Source organism: Fukomys damarensis, unplaced genomic scaffold, assembly GCF_012274545.1.
Source record: "Fukomys damarensis isolate Sample0158 unplaced genomic scaffold, DMR_v1.0_HiC HiC_scaffold_7, whole genome shotgun sequence".
Classification (NCBI taxonomy): Eukaryota; Metazoa; Chordata; class Mammalia; order Rodentia; family Bathyergidae; genus Fukomys; species Fukomys damarensis.
The window spans coordinates 31,751,210-31,766,282 of NW_022900919.1; the positions used below are offsets into that span (position 1 = coordinate 31,751,210).

At 35.1% G+C, this 15,073-nt stretch overlaps 1 protein-coding gene across 1 annotated transcript in view; it reads right to left on the minus strand.

Annotated features, from left to right (window-relative positions):
* Macrod2 (mono-ADP ribosylhydrolase 2) overlaps nt 1–15,073 on the minus strand; it is a 1,911,462-nt gene that overhangs the window by 726,206 nt on the left and 1,170,183 nt on the right. The window lies entirely within an intron of this gene.

The window sequence follows — 15,073 nt, forward strand, 5'->3', positions numbered from 1 at the left end:
GAATTTGCTTATATGATATTTATGAAGAAATCCCATGGCCAGGAAAACCAGGAAAGCTATTAATGTGATTCAGTCCAAGTCCAAAGGACTGAGGAGAAAGGGAGAAGAGAGAGCAGTAAACCCAAGGTTCTGATAAGCAAGGATAGGAGAATCCGCTACAGGGGGCCTGGCTCCAGAAGAGAGAAAGAGAGAAATAATTCACCTTGACTTTTTTGTTGTTGTTCTACCCAGGCCTCAGCTGATTGACTGCTGTTTTCCACAATGCACAAGGGCAGATTTCCTTAATTAGTTCTCTAATACTAATGCCTTTCTTGTTTAGAAAGACCCTCACAAATATACTCAAATAATACTTCGCCAACCATCTGAGTTTCCCTTAGCAGTCAAGTTGACACCTAAAATTGCCCATCACAGTTTTCTGGGCTCTCCAACTGCCAAGATCAATGAGTCTAGAGCTGCCATTCTGCCCACAACGCAGAAAGAGCTTGCCTGGAAGCTGAGCTAGCACTGAATGAAGCAAAGCTGAGACATGGGAATCTGATACAGATGGTCCTGTGGGACATCCTGTTTTGAGAACCTTGCCAAAAACCTTGAAAGGGGCTAAAGGTGTAGGGGAAGTGGGAAGGGTAGGGGAAAGGAAATAAGGGAAAAGACAAAAATAGGAGAAAATGAATAAATGGAAATAAAGTGTTTGTAAATAGGGAAGGGAGGAGGGGGTGAAGGGAGGGCAGGGATAAGGGGAGAAAATGAGAACCAAGACCTGTCATGTAAAAGTACAAGAGCTCAGTGATGAATGTAACTGTACTGTATACCTAAAATGTAGCAATATACTCAATGAGAAAAAAATATTTAACTACTTGAGCCAATATAGGCTTTTTTTGTCTCAAGTTACTTTAAGTTGGTTTTCAATCACTTGCAACAGAAGAAGCCTTGATTAGTACAGTGGTAAGAATAAAAATTAATTAGCGAAATGGGCAACATCCAATCAGGTCATCCAACTCTATAGGATGCTTCTTTCCCTTTCAACTCTAATATCTATTTTAACAAGTTAAGGGGAAAATATTTAAAGTACAGAATGCTCCTGACCATTTATTTCCTAAAAAGAAATCTTTCATGAGCTCACTAAACATTTCAGAGGGTTCAAAGAAATATAAACAGAAGAACAATAACTTAAAATGGCAAATGCTAATAGCTCTTTAATTATAAAAGCATTATTGTATTCTTCATAATAAAGCACATCAAACAAGACAGAATTAATAGGAATGCAGATTTTAATTGTCTAAATCTTAAGCAAGAATGAAGATCTATTTAGCTATAGCAAGACAGGACAAGTGAAAGAAAGAAAAGAAAGAAAGAAAGATGAGCTATTTTTATGCTTGAGGGTGACTTCCCATCTCAGCTTTCTGCTTTCCCTGCAGACTTCACTGTCTATCAGTATCACAGAGTGAATGGGAATTTATGTCCATAATAAAAAGCTGTCCAATAGATAGTTTTATAAGATTTATACACATACTTTAAGTCACTCTGTCCTTTGCCATGTACCTCCAATAAACCTATGGTTCTCCCTCATCATTTCATGCCAAATGAAAAGTGGTAATATTACTAGATTTGCAGTTAATTATCATGAAATATGACTCCTAATGATTTAACATCTTTGTTAAGAAACTATGGTAACAGGGAGCACGATGCTGGAAAACATCATTAAAGCTATCATTTATCCATGACATTTACATTTTGTTCACAGTCAAAAAAATTAATTGACAAAGTGCATCTACACAATATTTATTAAGAAAATAGCTCTCTCTTGCTGCTAGTTTAACATATTAAGGTTATATTTATAGGATCTATCTTTCTTATTCTTTTTTATGACCTTGAAAGTGAATTATATCTCCTTCCCTTTAACTGAATTATGGGAAAATAACCCTCCCTTGACAAGGAGCTCTACAATGATAAAAAAAAAAAAAGGGATTGCTCACACTCCATTTCTCTGATAAGCAAATAGATGTAGGAAGATGTCATGGAACTGTACAAGTCTTAGCTAGGGAAATCCATTTAACCTCTCATATTTTTCTAAATAGAAACAGCTTTCATAGAGGATTGACTATAGTTCTCTTATATGCATTTCTGAGCCCATTTCTGGGCTTTCCAATACTATAAAAAAAAATTTAGTACCACTACCAGTTTCTGAAGGATATAAAATATTACAGATTCACTTGGCCGTCAGGGTCCAGATCTAAAAAGTTTTACTCAGTCTTTTGTCTAGTTACATTGATTTCAATGGAAAGAACTTCATCTGCTTGACTAAATGAAATATGCTACTTATTAAAAAAGCAACTTTATTTCATCATATTATAATAAATATCACCTATACGTTCAGTGCCCTCATCTCGATCTATGGGTACAAAATATCCTATCTTTATTTTTATGTTCATTTTCTGCTGACCTCCTCACCTGCAATAAGAATGCAAGTTTACTGATAACAGGCTTTGCCTTTGTGTGCATTCCAGGCTCTCAAACAGAGCCTGGCATATCTTTCTTTCTTAATAAATGTTTACAGAATGCATTATTTTATAAGCCTGGATAATCTTATAAACCTGTTGTTAGTTTCTATGTAATTTTTTATTCAGAAAGCATGGTACAGAGTTCATACCATGTTTATAAACCAATTTCATGGCAATTTCATTCTGTATATGTTTTCTACAGTATACAAGATACAGGTCCAACATACTGCTCACTTCATTTTTTAATTAAATTTATTTTCCCTTTTCAATCTACAACTTTCATATGTTCTCTTCTGGAAACCCTGGAAAACTTCTCTTCTTCCTTTTCCTCAACTTTGATGAATTCCTAGCCTTCATGTGTTTCTTCATTCAATTTTCTGCCCGTATTTTAAAATGTACTTGAATTTAACATTCTTTTCTAAGCAAGAAATATTCCTTGTTATGGAGGTGAAGTGGGTGGAGATAGGATAGCAATTGTGATGGAGATTATAGGATAATCTTGAAAGAAGAAAAGAATTACGATGTATTCTTATTAATAATTTTCACGATTATATGAACAAATGCACCTGAAATTAAAACATGCCTTAGAGAGAGAAGGAGGAGGAGGAAGAGGAGAAGGAGGAGGAGGAGAGAGGGAGGGGAGGGGATGAGAGGGGGAAGGGAAAGAAGAAGGAGGGGAAGAGGAGGAGGAGGAGAAACACAGTCAAAGGGAGTCAACTCTCATTAAAGGAAATTGTTTCTAACTAGAATACATCAGTGACACTCAACATCATAACACAAGACCAGTGTTGAACCCCACTGATACAATGACACCATCCTTAAGGCTGATAATTTAGGATTTTTAGGTTTTTTTACTATATATTTCTAACCAATATAAGTTCCAGCTGGTGATGTGTCAAGGTGGTGAGACAAGCATCATCTCATGAATTCAAGAGAAATTGCATCACTCTACTTAAAATCCATAGTGAATATCAACCTGGCCACCAAAGTGCACCAATGAGATTTGAAAGTTAATATTAAAGTATAATTTTTTAAAAATTGAACACACTGCTCTTATACAAATATAAAGTAAATATGTGTCAAAGATTTAACTCATTCATAATTGGAAAAGTATGATGACAAATCTAGCTCAAAGAAATTTGGTTGACTGAGAATATAATGACCCTGAAATAAATGGAATTAGATTAGTAGAAGAGAGACAAAACTGGCTATTGCTATAATGGACAACTAAACATTAACTATTGAGGTTATCTTTTCTGACAAATTTCATTTGTATTTCTATTGGAAAATAATTATTTGTATTACTATTAATGCTTCCCAAGCCCATATTTACCTATAGAGAGACATAAAATATATAACCAAGGAAACATTGATGTGCATATCTATAGAAAATAAAATTATCCTTCTATAGGCCTGTGAAATAACACTCCCATACAACACTAAAATAATATGCAGTCATTCTTTCACCTATCTAAAAGTTGTGGATAGTATTTTCTGTACATTACTCATAAAAACTAAAAAAACAGACCAAATATGCTGCTATCAGCAAATCAATCATAAAGCAGTGAAATAAAATCATGAAAGATTGCATTGTATTATTATTTAATCAATGCATCATTAGAAAAGTAAACCATCTTTAGTTAAATGCTCATAACTATCATTCGTTGGGCATTCTTCTTTGTGTGTGCATGTTGAAAACACAGGTATTATTGTGCCCATTTTACAGATGATAAAAATGACAAGCATGGGATTTAACCTGTCAAAGATCACAGAGACATTAATGGGGTTATTAACTCACTTTCCAACAACTACTCATGTTCAGATACATACAGCTCTACGTTAGCATTTTAACCTTCCAAAGAGTTTAGAAATTCATTCAGGCAGGAAAACTACTACTCTAAGGTCAACAGATATTCCATACACTAGTTAAAAAAAAAATTAACAAAATAGAGGGGCCATAAACAGACAAGTAACCAGAATCAAAATTGCATCCCAACTCTCAAAATAGAGAGGAAAAATATGACATCTGTAGACTACAAATATCACAAAAGACAATGAATTTATTGTATTTTACTAGTTGAAAAATAAGCATTGCCAATGAGTTTCTTGTCTCCTGTCCAATTTTTAATATTTTTCTCTTGAATATTACAGCTATAAAAATACAAATTTGTATTAAAGAAAATACAATGGACATGAAAATATTCAGAGAAAGCCAGTGATGCAATTGGCTAAATACAGATGACAGACTAGATAAGTGACTCTTAGATCTAGGTAGGAGAAACTCTGCAGGAGCAACAATGCAATTTGTACAATGAATAAATAGCAATGAAGGAGAGAGAATGAAAATAAAAAGAGAACGTTCAAGGTAGACCCAAGAAACCTAGATTCAAATAACATATTTAAAAATTACAAGAAAAGAAAAAAAAAGAATAATGACCATTTGAAGATATCAAGGGAAATAAAACAAATTTTCAGAATAACATTGGTATTATGAGTTTGTGTCTTAAAGTATCATATCTTTTTGAAAAGTACATGAAGCTATTTATAGGTCAAATTATACCCTAAGAATTATTTCAAAATAATCCAATGGTTGGGAAAATAAGGCGGAGAGCACAAATAAAACCTTTTAAGGAAAGAAATAATTGTGGAGAGCAAATAGTAGACTGAAGGTTGTTATGTTATAGTAGCCCCCTTATTCATGGGAGATACATGTTCCAAGACTTCCAGCAGATGCCTTAGATCACTGATGGTGCCACAACCTATACATATTATGTTTTGTCCTATATATAAATGTGATTTATAAAGTCACATTTATAAATTAAGATTAATAAAAGATTTCTGGCAATAATGATAAAACAGAACAAATGCAACTATATATTGTAAATATGTATATATGTGTATATATATATATAGATATATATATATATGAAACTTCTCTCCCCGTCTCTAGAACTTTTCATTTAATATTTTTTTCTTATCACAGCTGACTACAGGTAACTGAAACCACTACTTTTGCAAAGACAGCATTTTCTATAAAAATGTTAGGAAAACTCCATTAGGTTGTGTACAGAAAAATTAAACCAGTAAAGAAACAGAACTATTTTTCTGATTCTTTTTCATATGTAAAGAAGCAGCTAGTAGGCAATACAGATCTAGAAAGAGCATCTTTGAACTTGGAGTTTGAACTTGAGTCCTACTAAAGTCCTTTTTTTTTATTCTAGGTGATTGGGGGAAAAAATATTGTCCATTACTAAAGAAGCAGCCCTAAAAATATTGCACATCCAAGATTAGGCCATTAATCAATATAGGATCAAAAGCTGGTGATAGGAGACTATGTCTTAAAAAAAAATCATGTATCAGATTTCCTTAATAAAAATCAGTGAAGAGATATTTTAAAGGTAAATTAAAAATTGCAGCAGTCACCTTTGTTTTGTAATCAATAATTTTACTAGCTATTTGAAAGCTTCTACTAAATATTATTTATGACTGCAAATGAGCAAGACTGAAAAATTGGGAAAAGGAACAAATCTCATCCTAAAATTACCAAGAAGTTAAGTGAAAACTAATAAGTAATCACATATCAAATTACTAGGTCCTTTCTGCTCTTGACTCTATAATTATCTGCTGATATATATATAAAACCTTTTAAGGAAAGAAATAATTGTGGAGAAGAAATAGTAGACTGAAGGTTGTTATGTTATAGTAGCCCCTTATTCATACATATAATAATATATAATATAATGTATATAATATATATATGGCTTTTCACCTAATTTTAGTGGTATATTTTCAGTAGAAATTAAAGATAATTCTTTAAAAAGAACTGAAATAGGCACATATCTTAAAATGTTACATGGAAAAAATATAGTAGATGAGAATGACAAGAGAAAAGTATACAATAGATAAGGTGATAGAAGACAGAATTTTGACAAAAAGACAAAGGAACCTTATAATCTCATTTATAAATTTATTATCTGACCAAACTAATAGTATTCTAGTGGATTGAGTGAGAGATTGATGTGATTTATTTTGGCTTTAACAAACATGCTGATACTATTTGTTATAGTGCATTTATTACCAAAAAAGAATATGACTGGTACCAGTGAGAATGCTTTGGGTTTCAAGTAATATCCTAAGACCTAAATCAACTAGTTTATAAACATTCAGCAAAGTCTGCTAGCTAAAAAGCAATGATTTTCTTACTTCTCTGCCATCTTCTGCCTGTTAGGTTTGTTCCTCGCTACTACCCTGTCAAGGTTACAAGATGACTACCAATATTTCAGGCATCTTAAGACATCATAAAATCCAGTGGTAGGAAAATGATTTCTCCACATGTGATTCATTATATAAACCAAGGATTCTCTTCCCGAAAGTCCCCAGTAAAACTCTCAGATGTCTCATTAGAAGAACTTGTGAAATTATGGGAAATTCTATCTAAAAAGAATCACTTTGACCAGAGAGAGAAGATTCTAAAGTAGAGTCTAGAAATAATCCTAAAGGCTATGCAAGCTAACTCAGAGCTGCCCTCAGGAAGTTGAGACCATAGCTGCCTTCAGATATAAATGCAAGCTGATCAATGAGCTCTGGACTCACGGACCTTGACTCATCAATCATTTAGGTTCTTTCTTAAGCCCATGACCTTTGCCTCTTTTCTTCAGAAAACATGTTGAGGTTTGCTCAAATTTATGCCTCTTGAACTGCACTCCCTAATACCCAAATTAAGTTTTTCTCTACTTTATAGACTTTATGTTGATTACTGATTGACAAGCTGCAACAAAAGTCCATGCTTAACACATTTACCAGCAAAATAAGTGAGATTTCCTGGATTGAAGAAGTGGTGTTTACTTCAGTAATGTGGATGATTGGTGAACAAACTGTGTATCATGAAATAAATTCGTACAAGATGGACCAGTGTTTCTCCAATTTAGATGTTTAAAACTCCTCATGGTCTTGTTAAAATGAAGATTTTAGCTCAGGAGAGCTACATTGGGGTTGAAATCCTACATTTCTAACAGCTCTTTGGTGACTGTGATGCTACACTGAAAAGCAGTCTAGCACAGTGGAATTCACCCTGGATTAGGTTTATAGCTGGTGTATATTTGGTGTATGTCATTTATACTCTCTAAGATTCAAGCAGGAAGGAGGGAAGGATGGAAGGAAGAAAGGAAGGAAGGAGGGAGTTGGGACAGGGCGAAGAGAGGAGGAAAATGGGAGTAATAAAGGATGAAGATAGGGGCAGTAGCAGAGCAAATAATGAGAACTTCTGATCTGAAACAATGGGACTTCTGTTTATTTTTCTAATTTGTCAAGGTCATTCTGTAGTAACAGATTAGAAAATTGGGCAGAAATAAACAGGATGGTGTTCAATAAGGACATTTGAGAAGAAAATAAATGCAGTGTATCAATAAAACCATGGGAATATATATATGAAAGAATAAAAGGCCCCAGGGCACCAGTGATAGCTATATTGAAATACTGCAATGATGTTATAGTTATGAAATTTATGCTACCTCAGGAATGTTTAACAAAGCACATATTAAATTCTGGGGTAATTGTTTTTTGTTTTTTTTGGGTTTTTTTTGCCTTCACATTTTGTCCAGAAGTTAACTGTGGCAGATGCGGCATAGGTCATGAGGAAAGAGAGAAGGGAGATAAGTTTTCATTTTGAGAGTAGACTAAAGGCATGCCTGATCCAACTTCAGGGGGATCTGTCTATACTTGAAGTGGGGGACAGCCAACCATTTCCCACCTTGTTGGGTCAGACAGAAAAAGTGAATATGATTCAGTAGCAGAATGAAGATGTGTGGGAAGACCTTGGCAGGAACCCCAAGTTTAAATCTTACCCCTTCTGCTGTTTACCGGTCCTGTGTCTTTAGGTGCTTTATTTAACTGCTCAAAGCCTCGGGTTCCTTATATGTAAAATAAAGAAAATACTACGTTCCTTTCAGAGAGTAATAAATGTTACAATTAAGTAAGGGAAGTTATCTAAAACAGTGTAGGTTCTTTATAAATGGAGACAGATATTATTACATGAACTTGTGAAAAGTGTTTCAGACAGAGGGACTGAGTTTCCTATGTTGCATAAATCAATGTCCTTTAAGACTTTCTGAAATGACAGCAATAGGGTCAGTGACACCTGACAAACCTGTCATCACAGGCGGTCCATCACACTGCCTCTTCCCCAAACCCATAATAATGGCAATCACATCTACATTACTATTTTCTTTTTCAAATTAATTTTATTGGTACATTTTGGTTATACAATATAATGACATTCACTATTGAAGATTTGTACCTTTCATTAATATTTCTTGGTTCTTCTTTTTCCCCTTTCCCCTGCCCTCCCTTCAACCACTCTACCCCTTCCTATTTACAAAGATTTTGTTTCCATTGTTTCATTTTCTCATGTTAATTCCATTCCCCTCTTACCTTTCACCACTTCCCCTTCCCCTTTGCACCTTTTCTTCATATTTCACAGTAATTTTCAAGTGGTATTCTACAGATGCTCATGATTTCCTTACCTCTGCCTCCTCCAAGCCCACTAACTCCTTCCTATCTGCCTTCACTAACCTAATTTTAACAGTGGGACACTTATAAGTTATTTCAATGGTCATCATTAGATATAAAATTCAATCACGTTAAATAAAGATTTGTATTCTAAAACATTTTTCCTTTAAAAGCCCTTACCTTGGACCTTGGGCATACCATAGTGTTCTACAAATTTTTTCCTAAATGTAGCAAGGTTACCTGAGATGCCCTGCTCTCTCCTTCCTGACTGCATTGCTATGCACTTGAAGTGCATATTAAAAGGTAATATCCATGCTGAAATTGAGTTCTGTTTCCTTCAGTGACAATGAAGGGAGTTTAAATTTTTTTGCCTAAAACCTGAATAAGTAGTTAATGGAAACCTCCTTTCTTGAAGGCAGGAGTTATGAGAGACTTTAAAATATGTGTCATTAATGGCCTACATTTGGGCCTTCTGCAGGGTACAGCAACTTCTAAATACTCCTGGGAGATATACATGAAAGGAAAGGTCATGGCATTTTTGAACCCTCGCTGCCAGCTCTTTTTAAATTACCCATGTGACCTTTGGTAAGGCATCTCAGAGAACTCAGGATGTTCAGCAAAGTGGGACTGCCCGCCTGACTGTTTATCACAGGTGCTATCCCTCCTCTTGGCCACCCCAGGCTGGAGAGTTAGAGCCACGGCCTGATTTCAAAAATTAGAAATTCTGAGCCCAGGTACAACTGGTTGTCCAATTTTTACACAATGATTATAATATAAACCAGTTTCCATGGATATAACATAGTGTTTTTTTTTTTTTTAATTTCACTTGAATAAGCTCGTGAGGAATTGATTTAAAAAAAGTAAAACACAAGTTCAGGTAGCAATTCACAGGTTTAAATTTTTTTCTACCAGGAATTATTAATTTGAATTACCTGTGAACATTCTTCTATTTGTTTGTTTGTTTTGTTTTTTGTTTTTTTGTTTTTGGTACTGGGGATGGAACTTGGGACCTTGCACTTGCGAGGCAGGTGGCAGAACCACTGGGCTAAATCCCCAGCCCAACATTCTTCTATTTGGGATGGTTTAAAATTAGCTCTTCCTGCAAACTTTAATTAATAATGGTTGATAATATCAATGAAGATGATGATGACAAGTAATAATATCTTTTTAGCATTTATTATGTGTCAAATACTGTGCTCAAAATTATCATCTCACTTAATCTCATTAATCCAGTGCAAAAAAAAAACCTGCCAAATGCAAGGTCTATATTAGGCTAAAAATTTTATATTTTATGCATAAAATTAGGACTCAACTATTTGGAGCATTCTGAACTTATCTTTGTCAATAATCATCATTTTCAATTAAACAATTTTATTTGGGGGAAATTTGATTATGTTCATTAAGTTCATTATGTGTCTGTTTCACTTATCATTTTAGCTCAGCACATAAAAATGTACCTAAAATGTAGTAGGTATTTAATACTAAATAAATGAGTGAAACCTACTTACCACAGCTCAAGTCACAACCTCAGAGAAGTGTGTGGAAGAGTCGGAATGCTGATGCCCTTCACATCAGAGGACATGAAATAACTGCCCCATTGTTAACCCCACGTACACTAGTTAAATTGAGGGATTAGAGAAATACGAGGGGAAAACAAAGAGTATCCAGTGATATTATTGCTTCCAGAGTAGGAACGTGGAGAAAGATCAAAATCACGTTTGCAGCCTGGGTGTGAAGATATACCCCTGTAATCCCAGCATTTGGGGGACTGAGCTACACAGTTAGTTCAAGGCCAGTCTGAACTGCTTTGGCAGACTCTGTCTCAAAGAAATGAGTCACTTTAATAGAGGAATAAGTTTCTGAAAGGTCCAAGGACTGGTTCAGTGTGTCTGTTGACAATGAAGAATATCTCAGCCCCAGTGCAATTGGGCATGGAGCTCCGGGAGTCCAAATGTACTGGGTTCAGAGCACCGTCACAGTCAAGCCAGACTCTTTCATTCCTTTCATCAAAGAAATGAAACTTTTATTTCCAAATGGGCTGCCCCCCTATTACAAGTAGATCTTCATAGCTTCTTCTCAATGTTCTCTATTTCCAAAAATACCACAGCAACTCTCCAAGTCTCTTGTCTTCATTAGTCCCTCAGGTACTAAACACCTTTTGCTAGGGTGCTTCATTCAGCCAATAGAACTGTCTTAGAAGGGTAAAACCCATGCAGTCATTTATAACAGTCTCTGCTTATTTAGTTTTTATGATGTAACCAATCACTCTGAAAAGTGCTTGGGATACATTATCCTCCATTCCCACAACCTAAACAGATAGGCATTAGTATTCTTACTTCACAGACAAGGAAGCCAAAGTTCAGAGTAATCAAATAATAAATTTTCCATAGTTGTAGCTATTAAATGGGAGGTAGCATTGGAATGCACTATTTTTTTGGTCACTCTTTAAGACTGAATTCTTCTACCATCTACTGTACAAGTTGGCACAGCCAGTAATTGTACCCAGATACCTTAGGTACCAGATGGGATTCTATCACTGCAGTTATCTATACTGCCCCTTCCATCTCCAGGCCTTTAAGAGAAGTTGTCTCTTCCTCACCCTGAAGAGGTCTTTTGTACCTAGTAAGTTGTCTTCTAAAAAAGCCAAAATCTCACCTTCTTTGTTGGCTTCCATTTTCTTTGCAATTCACAGTACAGAAGGCATTAGCTTAGATAGGAAAGTTTAATTTTTAGAATCTCAGACAATGTAATAGATTTCTTCGAAGTGATTTCAAGGTGAAGGGAACAAAATGAGAAGATGTTAAAACTTCATAACAAAAAAGCCATAAAAAGTCTAGGCTAGCTTGGACTAGGGGTAGAAGGGTCAGAGGAAAGGCACTGGACAGGAAAGATGATTGGCAATTGGAAACACTATATTTTATGTAACATGTACTTTATTTCCAAGTACATTATACAGATTTTTTTATTCTCCAAATTGGAAATGATAACTGCCCTCACTATGACCTAGAAATGACAGATTCCCACTTCCCAACTTGCATACTGCATTCAAAAGTTATGTGTTCATTCTAGACCTTCATGATCATGTGTTCTCATTATTCACATGGTAAATGCAAATAAGTACACACTGTGCTGAAGAGAAACAAAAGAGCAGTCTGTGAACAATGATCTTGGTATCAGATGTATTTGTGTCTATGTGAAAGGCTTTATAAATTGATTATCATAAGTAAAAAAAGAAAGCTTAAAAAGCAGTTTGTTTCTAATTGACTCAGGACAGAGACACACTGACCCTATGAATTAAAATAATTTTCCCCTACGTGCGTCTTTTGAATGACTTCCAAGGAAATAGCCTCTTATAAAGCACAATTCCAATTACAAGTTGAGTAAATAAATTCAATATTCTGTTTGATATAAACCAGGAGGTGAGTGGGGAGGACTTTGGGAAACTTTCCAATATTTTTGTGAAAAAATCTTTCAAAGAATACAAAGAATTATGAAGTGCTAATACATTGGGCAGTACTACAGTCTCAAAATAGAAATTTATATTAAAACCACAGTTGCTTTTATACATCCATACACAATTTTCAGATTTCTTTTTTTCAGCACATAATTATTTTTCTAATTAACTAATTAGACATTTTAGCAAGCTTGAAGACTACAAAGGTTAAATACATAACTGTTTAATAGTTACTGAAAAAATGGTGCTAATAAGAGTTGAATTCTCTTAACATGCTTTTAATTTTTTTCTAAGAATATAATTTTGTGTTAAGCAGTGCTTCATTATAAATGTTAGAGGTGAGTGGAATGGGAACAGATCCCAGGTCTCTACTTTGAAATCTAGAATTTTGTAGATGAAAGTGTAGTATTTCCACTTAACTGGGTTTCTATAGTGAAAGCCTCCTTGTAAACCACATGGAGTGCAGCATGGTTCCATAGCTGCTCTTGGATGGGGCCACTCATGCTGGGCTGTTGCTGGTCTTGAAGTACACAGATGAAGGGGGAGGGGGAGGCAAATAGAGTGGTTCTGTAGAAATTTTGGATTCACCCATCTTTCATGTTTAGTCATTCCTTCATCAAATTAATCATTCTTTCAATAAATATTTATTGAGCCCGTACTACATGCCAGGAAAAGAGGTGGGCACATTATAGGCATGGTACATTTGTTCAGCATCCAGTAAGTATTTGTTGAACTCTCTTACTATGTGCCAGTGCTATTTTAGAAACTGGCACATAGGACTGTTTTGACCTCTTCCTGTTGTTTTTAGAGGGGTTGGGGTCTGCTACAGTCTAAAGTTGCCCCTAAATTCATTTATTGAAATTTAAATACCAAAATGATGGCATTAGGAGGTGGGGGCTCTGGGAGATTAGCTCAGGGATTGGAGCCCTTATAAATGGAGCTAATACTCTCATTAAGAGCCCCCACCCAGAGTGCCTCTGTCCCTTCTACCAAGTGAGGACACAAAAACAAAATGTCTTCTATGAGCCAGAGAGTGGCTCTTCACCATATGCCAAATCCACTCTTGCGTTTAGACCTCCTGGTCTCCAGGACTATGAGAAATAAATTTCTGTTGTTTATAAGCATCTAGTTTATAGTATTCTGTCACAATAGTCAAATGAACAGACATAGAAATTAGTCATTTGGGGTCTAAATTTTGTGGGGTTAATATAATTCGGTAACCAAAAAAAGTTTTTGTTACCAAAAAAAGAAGACATAATTACAAAAATCAGTGTATGAGAGTGTGAGACTCGAGAGCTAAAGCTTTATTAATTTCCAGGGAATCTGCTCTATGTGCTGATGATTCATACTCTACTTCTGTGGCTCCTAACTGGTGGGTCTCTAACCATTGGAAATTTACTTCGAGACTTAAAAGCATTTAAATTTTCCAAAGACTTAATAAATGCAAATTCTTCTAAATGAGATCACAGCTTAAGGTGTTATTATCTCACAGGGGGCTTAATAGGTGCCAAATAAATATTGAATTAATTAATTGATTAAAGGGATAAATGGAAACCTTGTTAGCAAGGCAGGCAGTAGAAACGTGTAGGGCAAAGAGGTTTCAGGGACACTAACTACAAACAAGAAGCTCTGAGAAGACAGGTACATTTGAAGCATGAATTGCCTTCCTCACAAATCTCTTTAGGATCTGCCTTCCTCAGAAGACTAAGTTGCTTTAAAACTCAGTTATCATAATCACAGCTGTTGCAGCAAATCCTAAAGGAGAGGAAGGTAGCCCTAGAGTAAACAAATAAATTTCCACTGGGGACAATTTGCAGAACAGATAATAATCTTTTCACTGATTATCCATTCTTAACTATAATCTTACACCAAAGAATTCCCTTAATGCAAAACAGCATTTATCAGTAGTTAGCCACTTTGCCTTAATGTGTATTTGAAGTTTTTGTTTCTCAGTTTAAAACAATATGTTTCTTAGCCATAGGACAGCCATAGTGAGAGGGATGGATCAAGGGAGAAAGGAGGGTGAGTGCTGGCAGCTCCTGAATAGCAGAACAGAAAACCAGCAGAGGATGAGATGGGGTCAGACACAATAATTTAAAGATGTATAACAAGCTCCCATCTGAGCCAAGCATTCAGTCCAGAGGATTTGGAATAAATGTTGATGAAAATGTTGCCATCTATTGAGAAGAGGCTCATGGAAATCTTGTGGCTCTGGAATTTTAAGGGAGCTAATTCAAGTGGTGTTCCTGCTCTGAAGAGACAAAAAGAGGAAAGAAAATAAAGTCAGTTTTATTATGGTTGCTTCTTCCTGTTTCCTGAATCTGGAGAGAGAGCATTTTTCCTCCTTGAGGAGTTCATGAGTGGACATTCCAGCTGCTATCTTGGCCATGAGTCAGAGACACCTAAGGTCACTAGCTCACTTATTTGCTCATTAATTAATTTATTCATAACTCTTAAGAAATCTAGGTTCTTAATGCTGTTCTCTATACTTGGGCAAAAAAATACAGTTGAAAGTCAGTAACAATTGGAAGAAAGAGAAAGGGAAGGAAGAGAATTACAACTTATTTTTTAATAAAATTTTAATTTGGAGGTTGTACAATTTTAAATGAGATTT